The sequence below is a fragment of the Ctenocephalides felis genome, unplaced genomic scaffold, assembly GCF_003426905.1.
Source record: "Ctenocephalides felis isolate EL2017-DRISC unplaced genomic scaffold, ASM342690v1 CF-g0.4_SCAFFOLD_02692, whole genome shotgun sequence".
Taxonomy (NCBI): domain Eukaryota; kingdom Metazoa; phylum Arthropoda; class Insecta; order Siphonaptera; family Pulicidae; genus Ctenocephalides; species Ctenocephalides felis.
The window spans coordinates 53,135-65,990 of record NW_020538846.1 but is presented as its reverse complement, the minus strand read 5'-3'; the positions used below and the strand labels follow the sequence as shown (position 1 = coordinate 65,990).

Below are 12,856 nucleotides of genomic sequence, written 5' to 3'. Positions count from 1 at the left end.
TTTATTATTTACTTATTCTATTGTTAAAATATTTTTATCATTATTATATTGTTTTTATCAAGAACTATTCCGAGCTCATGACATAAGCTTTAAGGCACTTAACCTTAAAAATGTTTACTGCATTTCTTTATTAAATTAATCAACACACTTAACTATGTTTTAAGTGCGTTGAAGTAAATTTAATAATTTCAATAAACATTGAGCGTTCACATTATTATTGTATAATGTTTATTATTATTTATAACAATTATTTAATATCTTTTTTCTTTAACAAACATATAAAACCCATAAAAACCACACACTAATAGCCTTAATTAGTTCATATTTATTCCGGCGCTGCATGGGCGCTGCAGTCACGCTCTGAGCGAATCGCGACTTGTCAATAAAAAAACTAAAACCGCGTTTGAATTTTTATCATTCGAGAAGTTAGTAAAAGAACATACATGTCAATTTTATATTATTCATTTAGTTCGTTGGTTGCACTGCTTAGATTTTGTGGTGCGACGAGAGATGTACAACGTAATCGCCATTTTGCGTACAGTTGTTTCGAAGTGTGTTTCAAAGTTATTAACAAACTTTAAAAATGAGTACTAAAACGTTATTAAAAGGATCCCAAACGGAAGTAGATTGTCTAGTAAAGTTTTTATTTTATTGTGCATTCATAAAGCTAATTCTACAAATGTTTCAAATACTTTTCGTTTTTTTCACAGAATACCACAAATATACTCGTGAAGCCTGAACTAGCTTTCAAATCGGAAACTAATTCTATGACCTTAACTAGACAGTTATTTGCAGTTTCAATTAGTGCTATATGTTATCTGCGAAAGATTTATTCAAAGGAATATTTTCGCCCTCGTAAAATTGGAATCTTGTCGATGCATATGTTGCAAAATGTCAAATCAGACCCCAAAATAACGAGATTTCTTAAGTCGGTTAAAGGATGCTTTGATGCAATGAAAAAAGGATATGTAATTATATATTGTATATGTATAATGTGTATATGTCGCAAAATATAATTTGGTTTTTATAATCTATTGTAGTTGCGAGATATCATTGTGGCTGTACAACCGCCCGGACAAGAAGACATTGGAAAAGCGTTGGAAAGTTATACGTTTAGAATAAAATATAGTGACGCTTGCAATTTTGAAAGTAATACAACGTTCGCCAATAGCCGGTAAGAATTAAAATTTATTATATATACATATATGTGGGTATTAATTTTTTTTGTCAATATATTATTTCGAGTATTAAAATCATAATAATCGCGCATACCATCAATAAAAAACCATAATTTAAAAAAAATAAAAATTTTACAATCCATACGTTTTGGCGATAATCCTAGCCTGCATTCAGTAGAAAAATGTGTTAATATAAGAGTTAAAAACAGAAAATTCATCAATCCATGGTATTAGGATATAAGAACAATAAGAAATATAGACATTAATATTGTAACCATAGATAAACAAGTATAATTGATTGTAACTTATATAATATCTTACAGAATACTAACAATAAAAATATCACAAATAGTAAATGTGCAATATATGTGTTATCTATAACTTAGTACACATATATGTTATATCTTGTCCTGATTGTAAAATAAGTTTTTAAGAAAAATTTGTTTTTTTATTGATTTATGCCCTTTGATTTCTGAGCTTTTGCCTTTTGAGTTATGAGACTTTGTTAATACATATGTTAACACCAAATGAAAATATAAATATACATTAGGGTGGTCCTTATTATGAACATTTTCAAATTTCCTTCCTTCCAGGGGCTCAAATTGATAAAAAAAAATCTCTAAAAATTTTAGCTTTTAATTTTATCTTTTAGATATTGCGAAATTGAATCAAAGTTTGATATGGAATTAGCATGGAAAAAAAATCAAAAATTTTAAAAATGTTTTTTAGATATTACTTTTTTAGATATAGTTATTAGATATATTATATATATAGACAAAGACAAAATAATTTTTTTATTCAATTTCGTGTAGGTATTGTAATGGGCGCTTTTAAATTTTTTTGCAACCAATTTATAATAGAATATAATTACTTTTTAAGTGAATTTAAGTTGAGTTACTTTAAAAATAAAAGAATTTACTGATCTGCATTCTATTAATTTTTTAATATAACATAAACCTTTTAGTACACACACTACATGTATTTAATATTTATTACTTCTAGCAAATATTTAAAAATAAAGTCACTTACTTTTTGCGATTTAAAAAATTGGTACCCAAGACAAATGTTAAATATATTGCTCAAATTATTAGTTAATTTTGTGAATCATTTTAGTATTTGTAAGAAATAATAATATTTTTTTATAAAATACATCTAGAATATAAAAAATGATTCAATATTCATGTCATCGCCCAACATATTATTTTAGGTTATTATTAAGTTAGTTAACTACTTATTTATTATATGTTATTAGAGTCTATAGTAAAGTGATCAAATTTAATAAACAAAATTTGACTTATCATAGCGCTAACATAGTAACACATAATTATATTGGTACTGTTTTTCATTATCGCCAATTGTGTGAATATATTGATCAGTATTCTTGGTAATTCAATTTTTTTTTTATAATCACATAAAGTAATCTATATAAAAGCTACCCCAGATTGAGAATAATTTACAGTTTAGTTGTGATTTATTGAAATTGTAAAGTTAATTTCTGTTATGCTTGGTGTAGTCAAGTAACTTCACTATTTACAAACATGAATATATTATATGTGAATATATGTAATAATAAAAAAATAGTTGTAAAATTTATGATTTTATTTAAGGCTCATAAAGATCGACTCATCCAAGATATCTCCAAAAACACTTGAAAGCAGTATCTTTGATTGTTTATACAATTGCTTAGAAATTGTAAAAAATATGCCAGAATTACCGAAGGGTTGCTCATTAGCCATGATGTTAACATACTATGATGGTAAAATTGTTATTCATTTATTTTTTGGTATTTATTTTGATTTATACTCTCGTACTTTTAAAATCCATTCATTATGTAGGAACTCCTGCTGAGTATCAACCGCCTGGTTTTAAGGCTTGTTCATATCAAGCATTTGAGTATCCACCAGATCTTTATAATATAGAAGTTGGTAAATGCTTCACGCCATACCACTCTATTAGTATGGGAGCGATTGCTAAGGTAATTAATTTTAAAAATATTATAGCTTTTATTGCAAAAGTTCTTCAATTTCTGAATTATATTACTGTTGTAGTGTTTTAATATTTTCAATAAATATTTTTTTTAGTTTGTAGATGTAGATATTCATACCTCGGATGCTGGTAAACAAACAAATGAAAATTGTGAAGTTGTGGAAAACTCCCAAACGGAAAATATATGCAACACGTCGGAGGCCGCTGTGAGTGTTTTTAAATATAAGTCAAAATTTACAATTATAGTCAATATATTTTATAAAAATTTGATGCAATAATAAATATATATCAGAATATGATAGTCATTGGTGGATCTAACAGTCCAGAAGTTATGATGCAGTTAAATACAATGACTGAAGATATGGGTATTTATCATGATACTTCTCTTGATGCTGTGGTAAGCATATATTTGCTTTAATGTTGTAACCACATAAATTTGCAACTTTTTAATGAAATTAAAAAATGACATTTCTCGAACATTAAGTTTTGGTATTACAATATATTTCGTGATTTTAAGTTTCTTATTTTTAGATAAATAGGTACATATATGTATACTATATATGTAATTAATATAATAAAATATAACTAAAAATAATTAATATTTAGTGAGTAATAATATTTAGTGTATAATAATAATAATATGTTTGCAATGAAAAACAAATATTTCATCATCATTAAATAAATCAATTCATTCAAGTGATAATATTCTCTATGAATTAATGTAAAGCACTATTTTACATTTTCTGCTCAAAAACGTAGTTATATAACTTCTTGGCGAGATGATTTCAAACTAGCTGTAAGTGGAGTTCTGTCTTAAGGCAATTAGGGCATCGTGCCTTAAGGCAATTTGCTGGAACTTCCCGTACCAAAAATTATTATTTTTTTAAAAACGATTAACATTTTTGAAAAAATTTTACTTAAAAGAAATAGATTTTTGAGAAACTATAAATTTGACAAAAAATAACTTTTTTTTGAAAAAAAAATTTTTTATTTGAAAAAAAAAAAAATTTTTTTTGAGAAAAAAATTTTTTTTTGAAAACAAAAAAATTTTTTGAAAAAAATGTTTTCTTCATTTTGACATATTTTGGAAATTCTGAACTTTTTTTCAAAGCAATCGCACTGCTTGAACTGCATAGAGACGAAATGTCAAAGCTCGCAAGTGCCGCGCCGCCGTCTAACGCATAAGCATTGGTACGGAACCCATAGAAATGTAAAAAAAATGTATACTTATTGTTAAAATCTCTATAAAATATCTGATAATTTGATGTGCATATGTCTAATGATCATTTTTAACCGCCGAATGGCATTTTTTTTTACTTTTTTCATTAGATCTCCAAAACCGATCAATTCTACATCTTGTCAATACAAGTAAAATGTTTTTTGAATTATTCAAATCGGACGCTCCGTTCTCTTAAAAACGGAGGTACCGTTTTCGGCACTTTTTGCCCCGTATCTTTGGAACGGCTAGACCTGACTTCGCCAGAAACTAATCAGCACGTCTCCTTATCAATACGAATCGAATGCTTTTTGAATTATTCAAATCGGTTGATCGGTGTTCCCGAAATCGTCGACGAAAATTTGTATCCGCACATACATACACACACGCACACACACACACACACACACACACACATACATCCATTTTTTCTAAGGTATGCCAAAATATTCAGAAACCTTTGAAACGTCGAGAAATGCAAAAATTTTCATTTTCGATTTTTTTGCGATTACTATAATTTGCCCTACGGGAAGTTAATTAAAGGCAATGAGATACTGTCAATTATTCGTATTGCCATTATCTATCAAAAATGATGTGCCAAATAGAAATTTTACATATATGGCAGAATTTTAATAAGAAATTGGAATTTTTAATTTCATTTCCTTTCCCATGTTTATTGATATAGTTTAAAATAATTGATATATAGTTTAGAAATGCTAGACAGGAAAAAAGCCAATTTTGATATTTATGCATATTATATATATTTGTAGATGTTTTCTCCGGTTACAAATCGCCAACTCCGACCAATCTATGCAAATTCTTGCTCAATGATTCCATCAGCAGTCAGCAAAGCTACTAATCTAACACACTTCCATAATAAAACAATTAATATTGTGGAGCGGGACGTGCAGGGGTCTCCTATGGACACCAATTATACCTATGATAGTAAAAATAAAGCTACTCCTTCAGATGTCGTCATGGATAATGACAAAGGTACGAAGTTCATAATATGATTTGAAGGTGGTTAATTATTATCTATGCTTCTCTATAATTGAAATTAAAAATTTGTTCAAAAATATTAGATTCGTTGAAATATTGGACAAATTGTTATAATAATGGCTTATGTTATGATGGTTTAAATAATTATTAACTTTCTTTATAACTATAGATAGCGATAACATATATGAAGATGTGAAAATATTATGCGTTTGCGAGAACAATGATGAACACGCTGTTATGGTGAGTTTAAATAACTTAATTCAATTTGCTTAATTTTTGCATTTTTCACTTATATCTAGAATATTTTGAGAAACTTTAGTGAAAAACAAGTAGTTTTTAATTTTTAAGAACAAAAAAAAAGGTATTATTATTATTTATAGCAACAAATTGTCTTTTATTAAAAGCTATTTCATATTATTTTAAACTGATCATTTTTAATTTTTATTTTGTTGAATTATTTTTTAAATAGATTAATGATTTTATACATGTAATTGTACTGTCTTCTAAACCAAAAGAACTCTATCACAACCCTCAACTATTAAATCACGATTAGTAAAATTTCCAGTTAACTATTTCCTAATTATAAAAAAAATGTTTCCAATGTCTTATTTTCAATGCTAGAGGTATATTGCAAAGTTCAATTCTCCATTATTCAACCAATAACAAATATAAATTTTAAGGGCGTATTTTTTACATAGAACATATTGTATATAACCCTGATCTGGTATTTTGCCCAAAATATTTATAAGCATAGTTACTAATAATTTAATTTTATCTCTTGTAAAATTGCTTATTTTAACTTAATTTACTATTGTATTTACTATTTTTTTTATTATTTACATCTTTAGAAATAATTACCAATTGATGGCAGATTACACAACTTATGTTTTCTACTTTAACATAGTTTCATCAAAAAATTCCATACTTTTCTTGTTTTTGAGATAATGCTGGTGAATCTTTTCACTCGTAGTCGTCTTTTAAGCATTGCTTATAAGGTATTATAAATAATATAAACCTCTTTTCGGACAGATAAAAAACTTTTCATCCATTATTTTATAAACAACCTAAAACTATCAATAATTATAAATAAACTCTTTTTATGATTTTTGGCATAAGAATTTATTTTATTACTTCAAACTTTAGATATTATGTTGTGGGTGCAATTTTTGGAGCCACGGAGCTTGCTATGGATTCCTATCGCGTCTTCCGGCAGACTATATCCACATCTGTTGCATTTGCAATGATAATCATTCGCGTATTTGTAACGATGAAATGATTATGGCACTTACCAGCAAACATGATAGAATCGTGAGTATTTATATTAAACAATGATATACTGGATTTTGTATATAAAAACGTATATAATAAAAGAAAATTGAGACGTATGTAAAAATTAATAAAAAAGTAAAATAATAGAATAATAATTGTATAATTTCTTCTATAAGTATTTATAATATGTATTGTTTTTAGTGTTTAGCCTTTTTGCGAAGAATATTGGCTTTCTGCAAAGATTGTGTTCAATTCTCTTTAGATGGGATGGTACGAGAGCTTGGGATTCCTGAAAATTTTCATAGTGAATTATTCGCTCGAATTGATAAATTCGGAATTCTTAGACCAGTTTCACCAAAACAACAATCAATGACGTAATACAAATAATAATACAAATTCTTTGTATTAAATTTATTATATGTAATTATTTATTAATATATTGTTTGTTAAACTACAATTACAGGGTCAAAAGAACAGTCAAAAAGAGGGCCCTCGCTCCTTTTTTGAAACAATATTTTCGAGATGGCGAACTTTCAGAAACAGCAAAAAATACGGACTCATGTGTTGATAACTCTCTTCGTGATATACCGGGTAATATATCTCACGTTATACCCGTTTGTCCGTTCCTTACAAAAAAATGTATTTTGGATTGCAAATTTCAAATTGTTTTTTTTGCGAAAGTGTGAAATGGTATTTGTGAGATATATAAAAATTTTAGCTTGAAACTTATCTTTAAAAATTCTGTTAATACACTAAGTAAATCAACGTTTTTATTAAGAAGATATCATAGAAAATGTTAGGTCTGCAAATATTTAAAAATACGAGCTAATCAATCTGTTTTCAAATTACAGTTAAGTGTCAGTATTTCAATGAAAAAGTCAACTAAGTATTTATTAAATAAATAATTAATGATAATAATTATAATAATAAGTTCAGTTATCCAATTATTCGTAATAAAATCTTACTAATCAGGAAAATAAAAATATAAGTTAGTGATACTAATTTTTTATTATATACTTTTATAATAAAATAAAATAAAATTTTTTAGGTGGTGCTGCGCCTAAAAGAAAACCAACAAACGAGTCTGATGTTCAGCAAATGTCCTCTGTGAATGCTAATAAGGAGCCACTAGCAAAACGGAGAAGGAAAAGTTTCTGACGGATATTAGATATATATATTACAAACAGGATATATTGCGGATGAATATATCTTTATTTCAATATATTTATATTTAATCGCTAGTAAAATTATAATTAGCAAAATTTTGATGAAACATTGAATGAAAAATAATGATAGAAAAACGTTTCAGAGTAAAATAACATTATTTTTTATATTTCCACATAAAAAATCCACATGAAATAAGTATTTTTTTTACAATTTTGTAACACTTACTCATTATTAGAATATATGTTGAATTGACAGTTTTAATTTTATAAAATTATGAAGTTTGGTTTAATTTTCAATAATTTATTTAATTTTGTTATACATTTGTTTTTTATATTGAGAATATAATAATTACGAATATATATAATAATACAATACAATTGTTATTATTACTTGATTTGCCTATATGTTAACAAAAATATTATAAAATAACAAAATCAATTAACAATATATATGCAAAAATTATTCCAGGTATAAAACCATACGTTGCAAATATAGAAAATGAATGAAATTTTAGGAAAAATTATGATGTTTATAACAAAACTCATCGACATAATTCATGAACAACGAACAGAACAAGTTCATAAATGCATAAACTTTTCAAAGCAAGAGCATGCGCAAATAATGTTTAGATTATCGGTTGGCAAGGTAACAATATTTTGTATTTTTGAGGGTCGATTGACATTCTTGAATAATATTCTTCAATATTTAACAATAATTATACTTGTATAAAATGACTGAATTTGCATTAGTTTGGGAGGATAGAGAAATTCGTTTTGACATTCCCTACTCGTAAGTAAGGTAGATATTCACTCTACCGCCTACATTGTATATTTTTATTTAATATTAATCAATTAATATGTATTACTTTCAAAATCGTTAAAATAAAAACTGACATTTAATTTATTAATTTCGAATAATCAACAATCTCAATGAAAAAAATGATTATAACCGTTTTGGACTATTACGCACAGAGCATTTTTATTACTATTCATAATAGTCTACTTTTTATTGATATTTAAATTACTACAATTGGAATTATATTATACTTTTGTAACATAATATTTTGGGCATTTCCACAGCATTCTTAAATTAAGATCCGGTGAAAAATTGGTAGATCGAATGGATGCTGTTGAAGATTCTAAAGGAAATAGCGGAGATAAGGGACGTTTGTTAATAACAAATATCATATTAATGTGGCATTCTCATGCTACACCTCGTGTTAATTTGAGTGAGCCTTTTGGTGTATATAATGCTCAGAATTAGTTTTTGTTTAATTAATTAATTCGTTCTATTTAATTGCAGCTATAGGATATAACTGCATAATTAACATGAGTATCAAAACAGTTATATCAAAACTAAGAGCAACGACAGATGCTCTGCATATAATGGCTGCTAATGGGTCTTCCAAATTTGAATTTATTTTTACAGATATTAGTTTATTGGACAAAAAACATTTTTCTTTGGTGATTGGTGTTCATAAGTAAGTTAAATAATTTTAATTATTTAAAGAATGATAACTCATGATCGAAGTCATGGTGTGAGAGTACATATTTTCACAATTTTTAGTCCACGTTGCATTCCTGCATTATCTTCCTAATTTCTTGGTTCGATTTAATTTTCTTTTGTTTTCACATTTGTATCCAAAATAGAAATAGACTGTTTTCTTACACTTTCCACCCTTGGGTGAAGCATCCGTACCTGGTTAAAATGCTTCCAAGCATAAATTCATTCATGGTTTAAGTTTAAAAAGTGTATTTGTTAACGCTTAAATAAATGATGGTTTATTTTCATTAATCGAAAATTCAATGATTCATCAGTCCGAGTTTTAGCACAACATAATTAAAATAAAAATTAAAATTAAAATACAAAACAAAATGTTTAATTGAAACAGCTGCATGTTCAATCTAATTATTTTAAGTAGGAAATTATAGAAACTGGGAAATGTAGAAGAGAACTTGGATTTATAATTATATAAATTGTCTTGAAATATCGCTTAAAGATAATGAATTCGTTCCCTAATGTAATATATTATATACATATGTGTAAAATTATTATTATTATTATTATTAATCCATTAAACCATTTTTAAGAGCCTACACGTCGACAAAAATGTACAGAGACTTGAAATTAAGAGCATCCATTCTAAATAGTGGAGCTCTATCAGTCTTAAAAAATGAGCAAGTGTATCAAAAAGTAAATGGTGTTTGGAATCTTTCGAGCGACCAGGGTAATTTAGGAACATTTCTAATAACAAACATTAGAATAGTTTGGTATGCTGATCTAAACGAATGCTTCAATATCACATTGCCATATATGCAAATAGTTACGGTAATAAATTAATTGTGAATTGATATAATGTGTTGATATAAAACTAACAGTATCTATTTATAATAAGATCCAAGTCCGCGATAGTAAATTTGGTCCAGCTTTAGTCATTATCGTTTCGGAGCAGAGTGGAGGATATTTATTAGGATTCAGAATTGATCCAGAGGATAGACTTGGAGCAGTATATAAAGAATTAATTTCACTTCACTCTGTATATAGCCAAACCCTATATTTGGTGTAGAGTATTCATTGAAAGATCAAGTAAAGTATAACGTATACTTAAATAACATATAGGTATATTATTATTAGAAATTGATTGAAACGGTATTAATTTATAGGTTTTTAGTCCACCGCCTGCTGATCCAAATTTTGAAGATGTACAGGAATTAGATAAATCTAAAGATACTCCATCTACATTAACTACGTACATAGCCGAAGGAGAACATTCTGTTGATCGCGTTCCAATTTACAGCAAGGATTTGGGTTTGGCCATAGAAACTCCAAGAAATGGATATACAATAAAAAGTCTTTGGGAAGTCATGCCATCTTCTTCATAATTACGTTGAAGACGGCATGCTCACCGGGGGATCACAACGCAACTGCATTACTACCATAGATAAATAAACATAAATTACTTTATTACGTTTTGGGCCGGAACTTTTTTACTGTGCTCCGATTTGCATGAGACTTTGGAATTAGGATCATCTTATTCCCAAGAACAAAAGTGAAAACAATTTGGACTCCGCCACTACCTCCCGAGGGAATGGCACCCCTTCTCAATGGTGTAATTTTATTTTTCCAAAATAACGTCGGATATCGATAGAAGAACTAATTATAAGAAAAAAATGTTTCATAATTTTCATACATTTTTGGCGGTTTTTTCGTTTTTTTTTGCAAATATCTTCAAAAATATACCTTTCAACGAGAATCATGAAATGAAAAAAATTATGTCAATTAAAATCTTAATAATTTGGCGTTTTATACAGTGTTCTAGGAAGCAAAGAGCAAAGTCGTTTTTGTTGTATTCAAAGGCTTCTAACGGCGAGGTATTACATTTTATATATTCCGGTGGAATGGGGATTTATGCTCAAAATAAGCTTTAAAATGAGTGCTTTTACAAGTTTTTCGCTTGTACAATAATAAAGCTATCATGCAAATAAAAGGCACATACAATGTTTTTTTTTCATTTCAATCATGTGATTAAATGAGCATCATTTCCACCAAAATCATAATTATTTACATTCCAATCTAGAATAATAGAGATCTTGATGAATTTTAGTGGATTCACTACTTTAGTACAAACTATTTTCAGAAAACTCACAATTTTATGAAAATATTTTTTTCGATTTTTTTAAAAATCCAACTTATTCCATTCATTATATATTAAAAAATAAAAGATACGTATAAAAGTATATAGATAGAAATCAGAGGCCTTTTTCTGGTTTATTATTGTTTTGTATTTTTTTTTTACACAAAAATTGACAAAGTTATGATTGTTTAAAGAGTGCGCGGCCGCCATTTCAAAATGAGTAGAGATACGCAAATTTACATAATAAAAACAGAGTCCTTTTAACTACCTTCCAAATGGTGTATTACAAATTGTGATGGAAACAGAATTAAAGGACTTGTGACCCAAAAACTAAACGCATTTTTGTCAAATTGTGACCATATTTGTAACAATGTGTAAGTACGCAGTATTAGGTACCACCAGTAGTAGGACTATATGTATATGATGTTTATGATAAATTCTGATTTCTTATTCTATAATTAAATAATTTATAAATATGTAATCATAAATATTAACTGTTATATTTAAGGGTAGTTTTGAGATTTGAAAAAATTATAGATATGGGAATTACCATATATATGTACTTAAATCTTTTTATGTCATACCAAAATAAATTTTTATAAAAAAATACCTACTTATAGGAGTTTTTTTTAACTCAAAGGTGGTTCGCAAGGGTTGTAGGATTTTCAAGAGATTAAAAAAGATTTTATTGTAAGGTAAATGTATTAGAAAACACTTTAGAGTTTGAGAAACACGTTTTCTTGCGATTAAATGTCTCAATGTCAATTTATACATAAAGGGACCTTGGCGGGTAGCTTTGGCATTAACCCCCTCCCCCCCCGGGGAGTGGTGGCGGAGTGCAAATTGTTTTTACTTTTGAACTTAAGTGTAAGATAAGCCTATTTCCAAAACTTTATGCAAATCGGAGTACAGTAAAAAAAATTCAGAGGTTACACCCTTTTTTTCCTCTCCAATTACTGCACTATACCGGACCGCGTGTCCACCGGTGGGAACATATTATCTGGACTTATTATACCTCGATGAACATAGTTCCTATTAAAATTATGTACAGCAGTCTGTTCGACAATAATCAGACTCAGTGAACTCTAGTAGAATGGTGGAAAAATTCTATGCAATTTCTTATATCACAGCACATATCGAATTTATGGATATATTTTTCTATTGAAAAAATCAACTTACTTAAAAATGTAATAACATGTATGTAGTTGTGACTACATAGCTTCTAGAAGTTGTTTAAAAAAAATCTGTTTTTGTTTATGCTAAATAATTATATCAGAGGGAACAATGTCTTTGGTATGTTTTTGTTTTAAAGTCTTCTAACTTCAATAAAACTATAAATCAAGTGTACACATAGTTTTTCTTTAAAATATTATCTAAACTTTATGCAACTAACAAGTTTCTTTCCTT

At 27.5% G+C, this 12,856-nt stretch overlaps 1 pseudogene; it reads left to right on the top strand.

The window, feature by feature from the left end:
- The first annotated feature begins 8,545 nt into the window (after window positions 1-8,545).
- On the top strand, window positions 8,546-10,697 carry LOC113381207 (annotated as a pseudogene).
- The last annotated feature ends 2,159 nt before the right edge of the window (window positions 10,698-12,856 follow it).